Source organism: Enhydra lutris, unplaced genomic scaffold, assembly GCF_002288905.1.
Source record: "Enhydra lutris kenyoni isolate GAN:26980312 unplaced genomic scaffold, ASM228890v2 scaffoldscaffold28, whole genome shotgun sequence".
Lineage (NCBI taxonomy): Eukaryota > Metazoa > Chordata > Mammalia > Carnivora > Mustelidae > Enhydra > Enhydra lutris.
The window spans coordinates 23,753,422-23,774,800 of NW_019154112.1; positions in this window are offsets into that span (position 1 = coordinate 23,753,422).

Below are 21,379 nucleotides of genomic sequence, written 5' to 3' on the forward strand. Positions count from 1 at the left end.
CCAAAGATGGAATTATCTTCATTATTAGTTCTAGTAGAAACCAAGAGAAAGAGTATTGCAGGCAGAGGGTAGGTCTAGAACAATTAGAATGAAGGGGAGACTGACATTTCCAATGAACTGAAGATGTTCAATGTGGACATAGCCAGTAAAAAAGAATGGAGAAGGCAGCAGGTGGCAAGAATACAGAGCTGGCAGGGGCTGGTCCTGTTGGGCTTTGTATGCAAGGTAAGGAGTCTGGATTTTACCAGAACACAATGATGGCAAGTATGTGAAGGTTTTGTTTTTTTTTTTAAGATTTTATTTTTATTGTTAATTTGACAGAGAGAGAGAGAGAGAGAGAGAGGGAGTACAAGCAGGAGGAGTGGGAGAGGGAGAAGAAGGCTTTCCCTGAACAGGGAGCCCAACGCAGAGCTCATCTCAGCACCCTGGGATCATGACCTGAGCTAAAGGCAAACACTTAATGACTAAGCCACCCAGGCGCCCCAGGACTTTGAAGGTTTTTAAACTGGAGAATGACATTATCTGATTTAAATTATAAAATAATTTTTCATGTTTATGGGTAGACAGTAGCCCCAAACCTGGAGGCAGGAAGACAGTAGGATGTTTTGATCTCACCCATTCAAATGTCTCCACCTACTCTCAACTAGATTTTACTTACCAGCACATGTTCTCTGTACCATCGTCTACTCATTTTCCCTAAATACAACCTCTTCTATTAATGAATGGTTGAATAAATGAATGAATGAATTTGTATCTTAACATTAATACATTGTAGGAGCTTATTCATATTCAATACGCATTCAGTGAGCATTAAAAAAAAAATATGAAAGGCCCAATACTCTGCTGTGATTAGTAAAATATGACCAAGTTATTCTCCTGACTTTTAAGTTTTTAGTTAAATAAGTTTTTAGCTAACTAAGGAAGATGTTATATACATCTATATCTAAGACACCAGCAAGAAAGTGTCCAGTGCTATGAAAGAGTTGCAAGGGAATATCTACAAAGAATTCAAAAGAATGGATGACCACTTCCAGGTGGAGAGATCACAAAAGATGTCATACTTGAAAGGAGTAAGGCCTGAAGAGGTGAAAACGGTCAAGGTGAAAACGGCATTTAGGTCTGTGAAAATAAATGGAGAATGTTGGAGCAGAAAGAGGTATTAGAGGTCATTTAGTCCAAAACTAAGTTTCAACAAGTTTATCAAATTATTTTATAGCCAAAAAAGTACTCTTTCAACATGCCTTCCTGCTAAACCTTAAATGTAGTTTGGTAATGAGATCCCAACCTTGAGAAGCCACAAAATTCTGGTGTAAATCTTCAGGTTATGACTGGGCCAGTAATAAAAATACAAAATAACAGATAAGCTTGGGAGAAAAACTGTCTAGATTATCTGTTATAATGTCTTCTATTATTCATCCCATAATATTTCTGGTGCTCCTCTGTCCTTCCAGTTCAAATATGTAATCTACTTTCATGTTAGTATGAACTAACTTCTGCTTGTCTTGGAAGCTAAGCTTAGTCAATAATAAATGTGTACTTTGGAATTTTGTCTATTTGAACACTCACCAACTGCTGCTGGCCTTTAAAAAACTCTGACATTTTAGACTGACTCATATAAAGCAAAATCGTTGTAATGTTCATTAGAGAGAAGAAAACAACTGATTAAAACTCAGAGTTGACAAAGTAAAGAGAGTCTGTTCAAGAAAGATTTGTGAGTTAATATCATCATGGCTCTGTAACATTGGACTTGACATCAACTGATAATAAGTATTTACACTTAACAGTCACATGAAGGTTGTGTCTACAAACGTCAAGAGTTTAATCATACTTCCAAATAAAGAGAGTTTAATTTATCTTTCAATTTTCACTGCTTAATAGAGTATCATGCTATAACATCCCTTATAGATCAAGGATGCGTACATTTTCAGGGCTGGAAGGTGAGGCAAAAAGTCATTACAAGCCTGCAGTCAGTCGGGTTGGCAAGTAGCCCTTAGCTTTTTTTCTGACAGTGTTTTTTTGTTTGTTGGTTTGTTTGTTTTTTGCTTTGTTTTGTTTTTACAAATCATATATTTATATAATACATCATTAGTTTTTGATGTAGTAGTCAACAATTCATTAGTTGCATATAACACGCAGTGCTCATCACCACACGTGCCCTCCTTAATACCCATCACCAGTTACCCCATGCCACAATTTCCCTTCTGTAACCCTCAGTTCATTTTCCAAAGTCCAGAGTCTTTCATGGTTTGGTCTCCCTCTCTGATTTCTTCCCAGTTTCCCTCCCTTCCCCTGCTGGCAAGGATGTGGACAGTGTTGCTTTTGAGACAACAAAATGTTAAATCATTAAGTCCTCCAAGGGCAATACTTTGTACCTTATATCAATAACAATGGGTATTAGGGAAAAGACGCAGTCTCTGCATTTAGGAAAAGTACACAATTGTTGTAAAGTATATTTGTGTATCTATATAATATGAGAAAGAGTAAGAGTGAGAAAGAGAAATGGAAGGAAAATATAGATAGTATTTGTACTACAGACATTAGAAAAGGAGAAGTAAACCAGACAGAAGTTAGTCAGGGAAAGATTCATGGAGGACAAAGAGCCTTCAAACAAGGGTGGGATTTGTGAGTTGTCTTAAAAAGAGAGAAAGTATAACAAACTGAGGGTTTTAGAGGGGAAGGAGATAGGGGGATAGGTTGGCCCGGTGATGGGTATTAAGGAGGACACATATTGCATGGAGCATTGGGTGTTATACATAAACAATGAATCATGGAACACTACATCAAAAACTAATGACATACTGTATGGTGACTAACATAACAAAAAAATAATAATAAAAACAAACAAACAACAACAACAAAAAAGAGAATGGCACAAGCAAAGACACCAAGGCTTTCCCTCCTTCCTTTATTAATCCATTCAATAATCATTTAATAAGTACTTAATTCACACCGTAACCAGTAATCAGTATCTTTAAAGATTAGCTGAAAGGTGAAATCATGCTCCTCATCTTTATGGGAATGGCTTAGGAGCCATTCAATCTTCTAACACAACATCTACTCTGTAATCAGCTTTTGTTAAATATTGAGGTTTCCGCTATTTTCCCCATGCATGTATTTTTTAATACCCTCTATCCAGTTCACCCATATTCTCATATCTGTCATGGGACCGTTTTTCACCTGCTGCTCCCTCAGACCACAGTCATCAATAGCTAGGAGATCACGAGGAGCAGCTAGTAGAAACTCAGCCAAGATGCATGGGTTGATGAAGTTCAGCAATAAAGGACCCAAAAGCAAAACTATCCAAGAGCAAAGCAAAGGATGATCATGGTTTAGAGCAATCAGATATCACTGTCATCTGTCAGTGAGGGCATTACCTCCCGGGAGAAAATAGGGACAGTGACCTGTCAGCCAGAACTAAATGTAAACAAATAGAATCATACTCCTTTCCCCACCTGAACCCTAACAGTTTAGGCTCACATCCATTTTAATGCAAGAGCCGCTCCAGAGAACATTGTGAAATGCGTTCTTGATTTTCAGTGCCCTGTTACCCTTTTCTTTAGTTATCCTTTAGAGGCTCTTTCTCCAATCATTTACTTGTTTCTTCAGATCAGCCACAGGCTTTCCAGAGCCCCTTTCTCAACACGGGTGGACTTTTCTTTTGTACATGTGAAGGCATGACATCATTACTAAAGAAAATCATGCAATTCAGCAGGTTTTCTTGTTTTCATCACAATCTTCTATTTCAACAGGAAAATAGAAGTCATATTCTCTTCCTACAATGAAGTTTATACCTACATGTATATTCGTGTTTGTTAATATCTTTTCTACCTTTCAACATAGAATTGTGATTAAGAGCAGGTTAGATTAGGTTCAAAGCCCAGCTCCACTACTTACCAGCAATGTGATCTTAGCTTATCCAAGTTTTTTAGCTTCTGTTGCCCTCAGTTTCCTCAAGAATAAAATAGGGGTAATTTTAGAACCCACTTCATTGGGTTGTTGTGAGCTTATGAAGGAAAGCCATTGACCATTATTGTGATCAATAAAACAAGCTCTAGGTTTATTTATTTTCTAGGCAAGGGCACATGCATCTGTGAAGAAGGTCTCAGGGAAGGGGGATATAAATAAATAAAGGAGCAGTTGGGGTTCCCAGGGGTATACTAATTAAGGATAAAAAGTTTGCCCACTGGATAAGGAAGAATGAATCCATAGGTCTATATAAGTCCCATTTTTCATTGGCCATGAAAGAATCTTCAGTTTATTTTAATGGGGCTCTACCATTCAAGTTCACACAGAGTTCTTTGTCATTTTTCCAGCTTCAGTGGTTAGAATCAGCTATGGTGAACTATTTTTTTTACCTAAATATTTACCTATTTACCTAAATATTTACCTAAATATTACCTAAATATTTAGGTAAATATTTATTTACCTAAATAAATATTTAGGTATTTAAATACCTAAATATTTAGGTATTTCCTAAATAAGTGATGCTGTAAGGGGAATATATCCTTACTTGGAAAATTAAATTATTTAATCCATGTAAAGCATTTAGAACACTGCCTGGCATAAAATAAGCTCTCAATAAATATTGACTTTTATTATTTATTACTAAAATGTTGTGAATCATATTGTCTTTCACCATCTTAGGGATTTTACTCCTGAATTTCCAACTCACTCCCTCTCTACCTGATCATTTCTGACAACATTTAAATATATTCTAAAACCTCTATATAAAAAGCCCTCTCTTTCACTTAGAAAGAAATGATGGAACCTTAAATTCAATTATGAAAACAAGTTTGTTTTATAAATGACTTTGGGAAACCAAGTAGCAACCTAAAAATAAAACTAAAGTTGTATCAATACTTCTCAATTTACAGTGGGAAAATTTCCTATTGTATCAAAGATTTCAGTTGAAATAATAAAACTATAAATGTGCTGTAAGAAATCAGGAGAAGCTTTAGCTATCCTTCCAGAGCACCTGCTGTGCAGAGAGCCCCAACCCTCTCAGCTCACACCCTGCCTCTGCTCCAGAAGCTCTGCCAGGGCATGCCCTGTGTGGAGAGCCCCAGAATACTTTAGTTTACACCCAATCCACTTCAGCTTCAGCTATCCTGTCCAAATGTCCTTTGTGCAAACAAGCACAAGACCCCTGGACTTGCACCTACTTCAGCTTCAGCTATTCAGGCAAACTGCCTACTCTGTGGAAAGCTCCAGCCCCCTGGCTTGCTAACACTTCAGCCTCAGCTGTCCTGCCAGAGCATTTTCTTCACAGAGCCTCAGGACCACACTGGCTCACAAACACTTCTGCTCTGGCCATCTGATCAGGGCAGACCCCCAGTCAACATAGGGAATGACCATACATAAGACCATTCCTTCAAATTTAGAAGTATCTAAACTATTAATTTCCACCTAATTCATAAAAACAAAAACAAAAAGTCAAGCAATATAGGGAAACAGAGGAATATGCTCCAAACAACAACAACAACAACAAAAAAGTCTCAGAAAAAGAACTAAGTGAAACCAAGATAAGCAGTAGACCTAATAAAGAGTTTAAAGTAATGATGATAGGGCGGCTGGGTGACTCAGTGGGTTAAGCCTCTGCTTTCAGCTCAGGTCATGATCTCAGAGTCCTGGGATCAAAGCCCGCATCGGGCTCTCTGCTTGGCAGGGAGCCTGCTTCCCTTCCTCTCTCTCTGCCTCTCTGCCTACTTGTGACCTCTCTCTCTCTGTGTCAAATAAATAAAATCTTAAAAAAAAAAAGTGACGATGATAAAGATGTTCACTGGACTAGATAGAAGAGTGAAAGAACTCAGCAAGACCTTCAACAAAAAGATAATAAATATAAAAAGAACAAATCAGAGTTGAAAAATGCAGTAACTAAAGTGGAAAATACACCAGAGGAAATGATAGATTAAATGATGCCAAAGAATGAATCAGTGAATTGGAAGACAGAATATAGAAATAACTCAGGCTAAACAGCAAAATTTTAAAAGAAGAAGAACTACAACAACAACTTAAAAAATGAGCATAACTTTTTAGGTAACATCAAGCACATAAACATTCACATTATAGGTAATAGGGGTCTCAGAAAAAGGAGAAAAGGAAAGGGGCAGAAAATTAGACTGTGGACTCGGAGAAACAAACTGAGGGTTTTGGAGGGGAGGGGGCGGGTTGGGTGAGCCTGGTGGTGGGTATTAGCAGGGCACATATTGCATGGAGCACTGGGTGTGGTACATAAACAATGAATTTTGGAACACTGAAAAAAAATAAAAACAAACAAACAAAAAAGCAATTGGCATTCCTAAAGAAAAGAGGCAAGTAGCAAAATAAAAAGATTTGAAAGATTTAATAACAAAAAATAAGGACTGAAACCATTAGAAAACTTTTCCCAGGAAATTCTGATAAGGAATATTTAATGCATAGACATATCATGAACTAAACTAAAAACCTTAAAGACTTCCATACAGAAAAAGAAAATCTCCTACAAATGTGAGGGTCGAGTGGGAAGTACAGAATCAGACTAACCTCAGACTTCTCTGCAGCAACATTTAATGCAAGGAGACAGTGGAGTTCTATAAAGTTCTAAGAAAGGAAGGTAATTTGGGGCCCAACAGTTATGTCCTTTATACCTAGAGGAAAGAAACGGACTTTCTCAAGTAAGTAACAGTACATGAATTAGTACTCAGGAGTTCTCTGAAAAAGTCATCCAACTACAAAATCCAGCAAACCAACAAGTAAGTGAAAATAAAGAACCTAGAAATGGAGGTTCTATGGCCAATGAATGGTGGATAATTAAAGAAAAACAACACTGTGAGAATTATAGTTATAGGAAAAAACAAATGCATGAATCTTGATAATGTAAAAATAATAATAGGATTAAAGAACTATGGTCTTGAAGGGATGACGTTGGAAAAATGTCAAGTTTCTCATCTTCACAGCACAAATTTCATAGATGTTGTTTAAATGGAAGCATTTTGGGAATGGCTGGATGGCTCCATTGGTCGAGTGTCTGCTTTCAGCTCAGATCATGATCCCAGGGCCCTGGGATTAAGTCCCGTGTTGGGCTCCCTGCTCAGGGAGGAGACTGCTTCTCCTTCTCCCTCTATCCCCAACTCATGCTCTCTCACTCTACCTCCATCTCAAATAAATAAATAAATAAAATCTTTAAAAAATTTTTAGGGGCGCCTGGGTGGCTCAGTGGGTTAAGCCGCTGCCTTCGGCTCAGGTCATGAGCCCAGGTCCTGGGTTCAAGCCCCACATCGGGCTTTCTGCTCAGCGGGGAGCCTGCTTCCTCCTCTCTCTCTGCCTGCCTCTCTGCCTGCTTGTGATTTCTCTCTGTCAAATAAATAAATAAAATCTTTAAAAAAAAAAAAAGTATAAAAAAATAAAAATAAAAAATTTTTAAATAAATGGAAGCATTTTGGTGTTTTTTAAGTGAAAGAAAAATATTTTTTAACTTTTTAATTTTTTAAAATTTCTTCTCAGTGTACCAGCATTCATTGTTTATGCACCACACCCAGTGCTCCATGCAATACGTGCCCTCCATAATACCCACCACCAGGCTCACCCAAATTCCCACCACCCACCCCTTCAAAACCCTCAGATTGTTTTTCAGAGCCCATAGTCTCTCATGGTTCATCTCCCCCTCCAATTTCCCTCAACTCCCTTCTCCTCTCTATCTCCCCAAGTCCTCCATGTTATTTCTTATGCTCCACAAATAAGTGAAACCATATGAGAATTGACTCTCTCTGCTTGACTTATTTCACTCAGCATAATCTCCTCCAGTCCCGTCCATGTTGATACAAAAGTTGGGTATTCATCTTTTCTGATGGAGGCATAATACTCCATAGTGTATATGGACCACATCTTCCTTAAAAAATTTTAGAATTATCTTTTAATAAATAAAAGTGTTTATATGAACAAATTATTATTTATATGAGGTTGAGCAATTCTGCCAATTTCATTTGCTTTTCTCCTGCTGAATTCAAGTAAAGATAAATTTAATACCTTTTACTTTTGAAAAGCATTTAGATCCTATTTTCATTAATTATATCTATATACATAATAGATATACAAAGAGATGACTAAGAGGATGTCTGCCAAGTATTAAAGATAATTATTTCTGGGTAGTTGATAGTGTTTTGCTTGGGGTATTTTTTTATGTTTTATTTTGCTTTTTTTCCTCTAACTTTTCCATAATACTTAATTTCTTGTGTTAGGCATGAATCATTTTACAAAACCGGTACTTTTTAAATGGTTCCTTCCTTTTGAATAATCACAAGGTATGGCTGGGGAGAGGAGAGGGTAGTTGACCAGAAGGCCCACTGATCATGGATCTCACATTCACAAAGACCAGAGACTTAGATTTGGGGGGGGGGGGGGGGAGGGGGTCTCTCCAAATAAAGACACATGTACCACAACAGAGAAATGCTGACAACATTAACATTTAAAACACAGTACATGTGTGTATATATATATATATATTTTTTTTTTAAGTCACACCTGGATGCTCAAGATATCCACATCTCTTTCACAACCTAGTAATATTTTGCACACATTAGTCATAGTTAAGAAATTCTGATTATGGGGCGCCTGGGTGGCTCAATGGGTTGGGGCCTCTGCCTTCGGCTCAGGTCATGATCCCAGGGTCCTGGGATCGAGCTCCGCATCGGGCTCTCTGCTCAGCAGAGAGCCTGCTTCCTCCTCTCTCTCTGCCTGCCTCTCTGCCTTCTTGTGATCTCTGTCTGTCAAATAAATAAATAAAATCTTTAAAAAAAAAAAAAAAAAAAAAAAGAAATTCTGATTAACACAATGGGAAGGACATGGCCCCTAGGAGGACTCCTAGATTTTCCCTTCTTCTAGATAATACCCAGCTTAGAGATTTCTATCAGGCAAATACTAGGCAACCCTGACACTGGCACTTACAGTTTCAAGCACTGAATAAAAGGATAACCAATGGGGGCACCTGGGTGGCTCAGTTGGTTGGACGACTGCCTTCAGCTCAGGTCATGATTCCGGAGTCGCAGGATCGAGTCCCGTAGCGGGCTCCCAGCTCCATGGGGAGTCTGCTTCTCCCTCTGACCTTCTCGCTCATGCTCTCTCTCACTGTCTTTCTCTCAAATAAATAAATAAAATCTTTAAAAAAAAAAAAAAGGGATAACCAATGCAAAGATTTTCTTTTTAAGTTAGAATGCTTGTAGTTGATTACTTATTTAGATTTTGGCTTGACTGTGGTTTGCGGTTTGCTCTGCTCTGACAACGGAATTCCTAATCTTACTATTTGACTTCACTAGTTCTCTTACAAGTAAATTTCTAATTAGATTATCCACTTCTCTTTGGCAATCTGAACCTATATCACACTGTGGGTTTCAGTTATTGCTTCTCCCTTGCCCCACTGCTATTTGCATAATGTGATATTGGTCTACATAGACCAAGGAAGTAATAAAACTCGCTTGCTCATTAAAGTTTCTGTGGCAATGAAAAGTGAAAGTATTCATAAGAGCACTGAGAAATTCTATCCAGATCAACATCCAGGATGATAAAATTGAGCTCCTCATGGGAAAGTAGTTCAGGATTATCACTATTCCAGAAGTGTGATAAAAATAGGGGGATTTTCTTAAGGATGAGACATAAGTTAGTAAATTCTCAACTCCACTCATCATTAAGCTATTTCACATAATCTTGAATGCAAAAATCCAGATTAACCAAAGCAATTCTTTACCTTTGTCCTCTGTCCCCTGGGATAGCTGCCAATGAGCCACATTTCCTGCTATCCACATCCTTGTATAATCCCTACCCTTGAAGCTGCAGCTGCATTTAGTGAGTCACCTCTAATAGAATATCAAAAACAAAAACAATGGAAGTGACTTCTGAGATTAAGTCACTTGCTTGCTTTGGGTAAAGCAAGAGGCCATGTCTTAAGTTGTCCTATGGAGAGACCCATGAGCAAGGAACAGCCATGTGTGTGAACTTGGAAATGGATCTACCTCCAACTGAACCTGGAAATGACTTCGGCTCTGCTGACACCTTGATGGCAGCCTCATGAGAAACCCTAAACCCCAAGACGCAGATAAGCAGCACCAGATTCCTGACTCATAGGAACTTCCAGATAATAAATGTTATTGTTTCAAGCTGGCTTAATGTTGGTATAATTTTTTATATTACATTGCACAACTGATACACCCATCTCTTGGCAAAAGGATTCACTGTAGAATGTCTATAAAAATTTCCTATGGATTGAAAATAGTATGAGCCTTTCCAGCAATCAACATATACTCAATTGTTTCACAAACATTTAATTTGTTAAAAGCAAGAATAAGGAGGAGGAGGAGAAGAAAAGTGAAAAAAGAAGAAGAAGAAGAAGAAACAGCACTAGAAGTCATCTGGTTTTCACTGGCCACAAAGGATTTATAAACTAGAGTTTTAAAAACTCTTTGCATTCCAAGAAGAATCACTGAGAAAGATATTCTCCTACTTTGATGTGTATTCCCTAGCTGAATCGTGATGAGAACTCCTGCGTTTTCTGGGACAGTCCCAATTTCAAATTGTCTGCTCTACTTTCCCCTAAATTATAATGTACTTGCCAAATCACACGTCTTGATTTTGGCTTAGAAATTATGGATCTTTGTAATCATGAATTGTTCTTGAACTTGGCTTGTGTCATTGTTGGCACAATCTGTCAACTCACCTATTAATTATTTATCAAATTCCTTGGATAGCGTCAGCACTCTGCTATGACAGTCCAACAAAGGACTGGAATCTTACAGAAGCTTATCTACTATCTGGGGAAACTGAACAAACGTATATGATGGCACATAACAATTAATTAAATGACTTATGGATGCAATAGACAATTCAGTAGTTCTGAAAAGGGAGGGATCCTTGGAAACTACAGAAATCTGGGGAGACTTCATGAAGGAGGAATATTTGCTTTTCAGAGGAAAGAGAAAATCAGTGTAATGTCAAGAAGACAGGATTGAACATAAAGTAGGTCTCTGAGGGTGGTGAGAAGCACAAAGTGAGGCACAATGAGCTGACAGCATAAGAAAAGAGAACACATGTTAGGAATACCTCTAAAGCAGGTTGAATATGAAGGGTGCTCCTAGCCCAGGGCTATGCACATGATCATTGTAATATCACTCATCACATGCCTGCTGCATGCCAAGTTCTGTATTAGATGCTTCACATATACCATCTCATTTTCTCTTTATAAATAAGATTCTTTTAATGTACCCTTTTCAGACAAGAACACAGACTTAGAGAAATAAAATAACTCATCTGAGGTCATGAGCTAATATGTGGTAAAGCCAAGATTCAAGTCCCAGTTTAAAATAACATGAAAGCCCAAGCTCCTAGCCATGAGATACCATCCTGATGTCAAGTAGAGAAAACAGTCAAAGCAACATTAATTCTTAAACTCGTCTATAAACTCTTCAGAGGTAAGTGCTAATATTCACCTGAGTGTTTCACCTAATTGTTAGTGGGAACAGATCAAATGCAGGAATGCTAGGCAGTATAGGAAACACACGCCCTTCCCTTCTTGGCCACACTGCTATTTTGCTGTGGAACTTTGCAAAACCATAGATATTTGGCTCCTTTGCATAGTCTTTAAGGTAATAGTCACCTCTAAACATTATGTGCAGTATCTATTTTGCATGCAAAAGACTTCTCATGACCACACCAAAAATATCTCAACACAATGGTGGGTTGTATTGATTTAAAACACCCCTTTTTGTAGCTCTGAGCTACTGATCCTACAACCTACTAAGTATGCCTTTGTTCTCCTTGAATGTAGCAACAAATGCAAGTAGACAGATTGCTTTAAAAATTATGTGTCATGAATAAATATCATGTTGCTCACTTTGGAGCAAAATGCAAAACCTTAAGGCAAAATGAAAGCTCTCACTTTGCAAAGAAGGTAAATGACAAAAGACATATAAATTCTTAAGAAGGTAGGAGGAAGCCTGTTTTTTTTTTTTTATCATCCCTAATTCAACTCCCCAAACCTCATTCAATGGTGTAAAATACATTTCTATGAGGAAGGGAAATGGTCACTTTCCAGAAACTTTGATATTCTTTTATTCCAAGGAAAACAATATTTCCAAAGTTTGTGTACTATATTTTAATTAATTAGTCATATTTTCACATTAACTTATTGCTTGTTTCTATTCTACTTCCTTTTTCCCAACGGACTAAATTCAGCTTCACCTAATCCCCTGAATAGTATCTCCAAAACTGCAGTATTGTGCTTAACCTATTTCTATAACCAAATAAACTGTTTTCCCCCATACTTTGTATGAAAATCTCTTCTTACTGTTTTCATCCAGCATATTTATTTCTGGGATGTTAGTTCCCATAAAAGCTATTTCTTATCACAGAAAATGAGAAACATAAACAGCTTAGATCTTATCATGTAGAATAATAAGAACGTTCCAGAGTTCTAGTGGTTCAATTATAGCTAGGTCTTCTTCGTGTCAACATGCATAGCTTAAAAATCTCCACTGAGGCCTGAAATGTATTCTATTCCAGAATTTGAGATTTCATTCACTGCGTTCTTCTATTCCAGAATTTGGAATCTCATGTGAATACTAAAAGACTAGCAAGTCAGAAATTGAAGGGTTGAAGATTTTGCCCTACTTGAAAGCTAACAAGTAAGACTGCAACCTAGAGTTTTATACACATACTGTAATACTGACAGAACACACACTCTTTAGATCAAAGACAAAGACCATTGATTAATCACAGCAAAATCAGCTGTCAAGGCCGTATCTCGTATGGGTTCCCAAAGCCTCATCCCACAGGGTGATGCGGTATGGGCCCAATGTTACCTGGGCAGACACTGGGGTACCTCATAAGAGAGGAACCCCCAAATTAGGAAAACCTAATTTATTTGGAACTGCCAGTGACCTGCCCATTCTCTTCTCCAGAGAGAGAGGAGTTATCTTTCCTCTGGAATGTAAACAAGTCTTCCCAGAGAGAGGAGGAAGATTTTACTATCCTGGAATGTGCCTGGGGAGGTTGAGATTTCTAGGCTTTATTATCTCTAGCTTCCAAGGTCATTTATTCTTCAACCATCCTTGAACAGATAATCCAAAAAGCGTAGGAATGCCATAGAGCATTGCTTTCAACACAGCTATAAGTGGGGACAGAATGTAAGTGCGGCCTCCAGAAATAAATTACCAGAAACAAACCCCACAACTGTCTGGTCTCCCTCCCAGACCAGCCCACACCTGGGTGCTCTGCATCCCAGGCTACCCAACACAACCTCAGGAAGAAGTTGAATCCCAAAACCTGATAGACTATCAGCTAAAACAAACAAAAACAGAAAAGACCTGGGAGAGAGGGGGAAAACATCTAAATACAAAAGTAATAAGATAGAAATCAAGGAAATAAGATAACAGGTTCAAGTGATTCTTGGGAGAGAACAGTTTTTAGAAAAATTTCCAGGCGGATCTGAATGACTCATTGCTTTCTTATAGAATAGCCTTGGCTAAGGAAAGAAAGAAAACATTAAGGGGCGTATCAGTGTAGACAGTGTCCCTGGAGTCTGGAGGTTGCTCAGAGAACCCTCAGATTAAGCCAAAGGAGAGATGATATTATCCAAGATGGGTTCAGAGTAGAAGAGAATTTATCCTGTAATGTCCATATCCACAGACCATACAGGCTGGCTGCTTATTATGTAGGCAGACCAATTCTGCCAGGAGAAACTCAAATCTGCAGCTTCCAAGACTGTGACCAGTTAAGACAGGTCATTAGTAGTACTTCCAATCTCAGTGTGAAAGGCTGGTCTGAAATGGGACTGGGTTTCATTGACAAGCCCAATCAATGTACTGCTTGGAAACATTAAAGTGGTTCTTTGGCAAGAATAGCTTTGAAACTAGGTTACACTCTCAGCCAACAAATTGCCAAGTGTTCCTAAAAAATTGAAAGCATCTTGTCTGGAAAAGAGGCATTACCTCAACTTTCTAGCTCAGGTATTTTCTAGTGCTCACTAGCTGAGCAGGCAGACTGCCAAGATACAGTCTCTTTGGACTTTGATTTGCTGAGAAAAATAGCCCTTCAGACTCCTTGTGATATTTTGGGAACATTAAGCTGAGTAAAATTCAGGGTCATCTAACAGGTTAATGATCCAAATCATTAAAGGGGATTCACTAAACTTCCTTCCCACAAGAATAATGTCAATCATTTGGCTTCTAAAAATGAAGACACTAAGGAGAGAGAAGTTGAGATGGGAAAAACTGGGGGCAGATTGCATTCTCCTTAAGGTTCATGTTCTGACTAATTTAAGAGGAAGAAGTGTTAGAGGGATCTTCTGTCTCTCTGCCTCTCTCTGCATACAAGTTATATATTGAAAAACACACATACAAAAGATTGTTTTTCCTTTGTTTTAGAATGCTAGATGCTATATATTTTTAACTGCTTCATTTATCATCTACCTTTCTTATAGCTAAAATGTTTTATGTACTCCAACCTGCACTACATCAAGTTCTCTTGGCAAACCAGCCATTCTGCCTTCATTTGTGTATCATTTGTGTAAATACCAAATTCACAATTCAAGCTTCTAACCATTAAGAATATTTTCTTAGGTACTGAATTATTCAAACTCAGATTTTCCATGATTATTGTTTAATACTCGAGATCTGGAAAAAGTTAAAAGTGATGAAAATAATACTTTCAAGTCTTTAACCTCTCTTCCTATTTCCTATGCGTGTTCAAACCATAAACTCTCAAGAAAATATTTCTTTACTAAAAATAAGTTTTCCCAGACAAGTTTTGATGATCATCTCAGGCAAACCAACCCAGAGTTGCCACAAGCAGGTCAATCTAACATGAAGGACACACCATGAATGAGCAGCCATTTCACTCTAAAAAATAAATCTCCACCAACAGAGGTATACTCAGACAGACATCATTAAATATTATAAAAGAAGGAAATCCTGTTTCTCTTAAACAGAATCCAGAACCTCCAAAGCTTATAACTGGGAATTAAAAATCCAGATAGGAATTCCCACCAACAGTGCACAATGGTTTCAACATCCTCGCCGACATTTGTTATTTTCTCTTTTTTATTTTCTATTGTTTTCTGTTTTTACAGGTGTGAGATGATATTTCATTGTGGTTTTATTTGCTTTTCTCTAATGATTACTGATGTTGAGCATCTTTAGATATGCTTGTTGGCCCCTTATATCATCTTGGGAGAAATGTCTATTCAAGTTCTTTACTCATTGTTGAATTAGGTTATTTGTTTTTGCTGTTTAGTTGTAGGAGTTCTTTACTCTGGCTATTAACTCTTTACCAGATATTTGATTTGCAAATATTTTCTCCATTGCCATACATTGTTTTTCACTGCTGATTTTTTCGTTTGACACAGAAGTTTTTAAGCTTAGTATGGTACTATATATATATATATATATATATATATATATATATATTTTTTTTTTTTTTTTTTGCTTTTGTTGCCTGTACATTTTGTGTCATATCTAAGAAATCATTCCCAAATCCAATCTCAAAGTTTTTCCTTTTTTCTGCTAGTTCTATAATTTGGGGTCTTACATTTAGACCTTTAATCAAGCAGAGAGAGTCAATTATCATATGGTTTCACTTATTTGTGTAGCATAAGGAATAACATAGAGGACATGGAGAGATGGAGAGAAGGGAGTTGGGGGAAATTGGAGGAGAAGATGAACCATGAGAGACTTTGGACTTTGAGAAACAAACTGAGGGTTTTGGAGGGGCGGGGGTGGGAGTTTGGGAGAGCTTGGTGGTGGGTATTAAGGAGGGCACATATTGAATGGAACACTGGGTATGATGCGTAAACAATTCTGTAACACTGAAAAGAAATTAAAAAATAAATAAAAATTTTTAAAAAGAAAAATAGACCTTTAATCCATCTTGAGTTAATTTTTGTATATGCAGAAGATAAGGGTCCAATTTCATCCTTTTGCATGTGGGTATACAGTTTTCCTAACATCATTTATTGGAGATACTGTCTTCGTCCTATTGAGTGGTCTTAGGGAAAATCGTGTGACCACATATATGAGGATTTATTTCTGGGCTCACTATTCCATTTCATTGGTCTACATTAGCACAGTAACCTTTAAGAAAGAAAAACTATTTGGGTGTGCCTAACCTCATCACATGAGCCATCTAAGAGCAGAGAGTTTTCTCTGACTGGCCAAATAGACAAAGCAGCATGATCAATATTTGACAAAGGTATGTTGTAGAGATGGAAGAAGACATTTGGCTAGGAGCTGAGAGCTAACAACCAAGGAAATAAATCTAAATAAACTTGAAGTGGTTATTTCCCCAGCTGAACCTCCTGATGATGATAGAGCCATCCAATATCTTGATGCAGACTTATGAAACCCTGAACAGAAAACCCAGTAAAAACATGTCAGACTTCTGACACACAGAAATGGTGAAGTAACAAATTTTTGATTTTGAGCTGTTAAATTTATTTTATTTGTTACACAGCAAAAGAAAACTAATGCATCCACTTTCAAGTAGGTCATTTTATTGCTGGGGTCATTTGTCCACTGGACTCTGTGATTTCTTTATTCTCACCAAAGTTGACACTGGCTAAAACATTTTTTATTTTTTAATTATTCTTCTTTTATTTACTTATCTAAAATTCCTTTAGAGAGGAAATTTCAGTTAATCTATTTGAGTTTGTAAGTAGAAGATACATATACATGTTTCACAAATCAAAATATGTAACAAGAGACATAATGAAAACTCTTCCTACCACTGTTACCCTTCATTGGCCCTATTCTCACTTGCCAATCCTCTCCCTAGGAATCACAGCTTTTAGTTTCTAGATATTCTTCCTGAGTTACTTTAAATACACATACGTGGCAAAGACTGCTAAATACTTCCAATATCAATTCTCCTCTTCTTAAATAGCATTGAAATTTGAATTTGGGCATATGGCTACCAGGAATAAAAACCATATTTCCCAGGCTCCTTTATAGCTAGGTGTGACTAGAAGGCGTATAAAAGGAAGGGCTATGTGGCAGTTTCCAGGAAACTTCCTTTGTGTAGGCCCTTTGCTGCTGCTTCCTCTTATTCTCCATTTTTCTGCCTGGAAAGTGGATGCATCGATGGACTACGGAAAAGGCCATTTCCTAAAGATAAGGGGCTTGTGAGCTAGGAGGAAACTGGCTCCCTGGGTATGCCATGCAACCCAGATGCCTGAGTCATCTCAGGTCTGGAATACCTTCACCCAGACATTTACAGAGAGAAGAATCTTTTTGTTTTTGTTTTTGTTTAAATCATTGTTCTTTTTGGGAATTATCTCTTGAAGCTAAACCTAATTCCTAAGTAGTGCAGCTCACCCTTGAACATCCTGGGCGTTAGGGCCCCTCCCCCATAAAACTGAAAATCTATATAACTTTTCTGACTTTCCAAAAATTTGACTACAAATAATCTACTCTTGACTAGAAGCCTTACCAATAACATAAACAGTTGATTAACACATATTCTGTATGTTATATGTATTATATACTATATTCTTACAATAAAATAAGCTAGAGAAAAAGTGTAATTGAGAAAATCATAAGGGGACACCTGGGTGGTTCAGTCAGTTGAGCATCCAACTCTTGATTTTGGCTCAGTTCATGACCTCAGGGTCGCGGGATCAAGCCCCAAGTGGCACTCCACACTCGACATTGAGTCTGCTTCACATTCTATCTCCCTCTCCCTCTGCCACTCCCACCTGATCACAAGCATGCACTCTCTCACTCACTCTCTGAATAAATTTTTTTAAATACTAAGAGAAAATTTATTTATAGCACTATACTGTATTTTTCCAACAAAATCCACATATAAATAGACCTATACAGTTCAAACCTCTGTTGTTCAAGGGTCAACTGTATAGTATCTAAGAAAATATATAGATACATTCTCCCTACCCCTACTTTTACAAAAATAAATAAATAAATTATTACATAGCTCTGTATTTTGCTTCTTTGACTTAATATATCTTGTAGCTCTTTCCATTATGTATTGTCAGGGATGGGAAGATGACACACTATAAACAGATAATACACTATAAACAGGTGATCAAGAGAAAAATAGCAAGACTATTTACAAAAATACCAGGACTATTTATGATGATTTTTGCAGGGTTAGGAGAAACCAATAAGGGAAGAGAAGCCACTAGTACCCTCAGGCCTGAAACTGTAAGTAGACTGATTATCAGAACCCAGAAAAATCTGTTGCTCTATGACAGGGTCACCCAACAGAAGAAAACATAGCCACTGCTAACATGTACCTTATCAGGGAGGAAGCCCAAGGAATTGGCTTCTTACCATTCTTCAATTCTTCAATTCCCTTTGGCTGAATCCAACCAAAAGCCAGAGAGCAAGAGAGTCTGGTTGATACAATGCATATATGTCGGCCTCCTAGAGCCCAGAGCAATATGGAAAAAGGTAGAAAGTTTATCTAAAGAAAATATCCTGCATTGTCCACTCATATTACTTCTCAGCACCTACTTTGTCCTTTGTCTAGATGAGAAATGTGTCCTCAAAACAGGGAACATAAGTCCCACCAGCTACCATACCATCGTAGGGGAATATCATTCTGTCATATTTCAAAATCATTAAACTTTAGTCACTACATTGCTCTTCACTTAAATTATCAGCGTGTTCTACAAATTCAGTGAAATCCCTATCAAAATTTCAGTTGTCTTCATTGTGGAAATGGACACACTGATCCTAAAATTCATAAGGAAATGAAAAGGACCCCAAGGAGGGAAAACACCCACACATGCTCACACACCCATACATTCTCATACACACACACACAGAATGAAGAGCAAAGTTGAAAGGCTCACATTTCCAGATTGTAGAACTTACTACAAAGCAACAATAATCAAGACACTGCTACTAGCACAAGGATTGATACATAGAATGGAATACACTGAGGGCCCAGAAAAAACCCATACATTTATATTCAACTGATTTTCAACAAAGGTGCCAAGACCTTTGATAGGGGAAGAATTGCCTTTTCAAGTTACAGTCCTGGGACAACTAGATAACCACATGAAAAAAAATGAATTTGGCTTCTTACATCCCCCATAGGTGAAAACTAACTCAAAATGGAACAAAGACCTAAACATAAGAGCTGAAACTATAAAACTCTTGAAAGGAAACACTGGCATAAATCTCTGTGACTTTGGAGTAGGCAACAGTTTCTTAGAAGTATACCAAAAGCATAAGCAACAAAAGAAAAAATAGATAAACTGAACTTCATCAAAATTTTCATGGGTCAAATGACACCAAGCAAGTGGAAAGACAACACATGGAATTGAAGGCAAAATTTGCAAATCATGTGTCTGATAAGTGTCTATCTAGCATCCATAAAGAGCTCTAGTGATGCAACAGTAAAAAGACAATTAACTCCATTAAAAAGTGGGCAAAGGGTTTGAATAGACAGTTCTCCAAGAAGACATACAAATGGTCAATAAGCACATAAAATTATGCTCAACATCATTAGTCACTAGAGAAATTATGCTCAACATCATTAGTCACTCAGTCCCACTGAGATGGCACTGAGTTAGCTATGATAAAAACAACAACAACAAATACTGAAAAGTATGTGGAGGAAATTGAACCCTCATACATTGCTGGTAGAAATGCAAAATTGCATAGCACTGTGGAAAACAGTTTGGAAGTTCATCAAAAATTTAAACACAGAGTTACTCTATCCCAGCTATTTCTCCCCTAGATATATAAGCAAAAGAAGACATATATCCACACAAAAATATATACATGAATGTTCACAGCAGCATTATTCATAATAGCCAAAAGGTGGAAACAATCCTAATTTCCATCAACTGATGAACTAATAAGCAAAATGTGGTATATCCATACAATGGAATATTCAGCCACAAAAAGGAATGAAGTACTGATACATGTTATAATGTCGCGGCCGGCGCGACAAATCGACCAGGGACGTGAGGGTAAGAGGATGAAGAAAAGAACTCAAGAAGCAGAGAGATGGGGGCAGGAGGAGTACTGAGGAGGATTGCTCCTCCTGCCCCCATCTCTCTGCTTCTCGAGTTCTTTTCTTCATCCTCTTACCCTCACGTTCCTGGTCGATTTCTTGCGCCAGCCACGACATTATAATATGGATGAACCTTGAAAACATTATTCTAAGTAAAGTAAGGCAGATACAAAAGCCACATATTGTATGAGTCAATGTATATGAAATGTCCAGAATAGGCAAATTCGTAGAGACAAAAACATTAGTGATTGCCAGTGGATGAGAGAAAGGAAGGCTAAGGGGAAATTACGATTTCTATTGGGATTTCTATTATGAGATAACCAAAATCTTCTGGAATTAGTGGTGATAGTTGCACAAAAAATGAATATACTAAAAATTATTGAGTTGTACACTTTAAAATAGTGAATTTTATGTTACGGGAGTTGAATTTTACTTAAAATATAATTAAAAATTAGTGGGGGAGACAACGGAAAACACAGCTGTTACATTCCTTCTATTGTTTCTAACCAGTTAAAAGCATAATTTGAGAATCATAGCTTCTTTCTTCTACTACTCATTCCCCTGACCTTCTACCAGGACTTCAAGTGAATGGGTTTCTTTATCCCACAGGGTGTTTTGGACTAAATGTTTGTGTTTCTCTCCCCTATCCCCACAAAATTCTTATGTTGAAATTATAACTTCCAAGGTATTATTATTAAGAGGTAGAGTCTTTAGGTAGTGATTAGGCTCTCACATATGGAATCGTAACCAAGCAAATGAAGCCCTGGAGAGAGATTTCTCATCCCTTCCATAATGTAAGGACGCTTAAAGCAGACACCATGCATCAATCAGAAAGTGGGCTCTTACCAGACACCAGATCTGCTGGCCTCCAGAACTGTGAGACATCAATGTTTGTTGTTTATAAGCCACCTAGTTTATGGTATTTTGTGCTTTTTTTTTTAATTTTTATTTATTTATTTTTCTTTTCAGTGTTCCAGAATTCATTATTTATGCACCACACCCAGTTGCTCCATATAATACGTGCCCTCCACAATACCCACCACCAGGCTTACCCACCCTCCCACCCCTCTCCCTTCCAAAACCTTCAGTTAGTTCCTCAGAGTCCACAATCTCTCATGGTTCATCTCTCCCTCCAATTTTCCCCAACTCCCTTTTCCTCTCCATCTCCGCATGTCCTCCATGTTATTCCTTATGCTCCACAAATAAGCGAAACCCTATGAAAATTGACTCTCTCTGCTTGACTTATTTCATTGAGCATAATCTCTTCCAGTCCCATCCATGTTGATACAAAAGTTGGGTATTCATCCTTCCTGATGGAGGCATCATACTCCGTATATGGACCACATCTTCTTTATCCATTCATCCATTGAAGGGCATC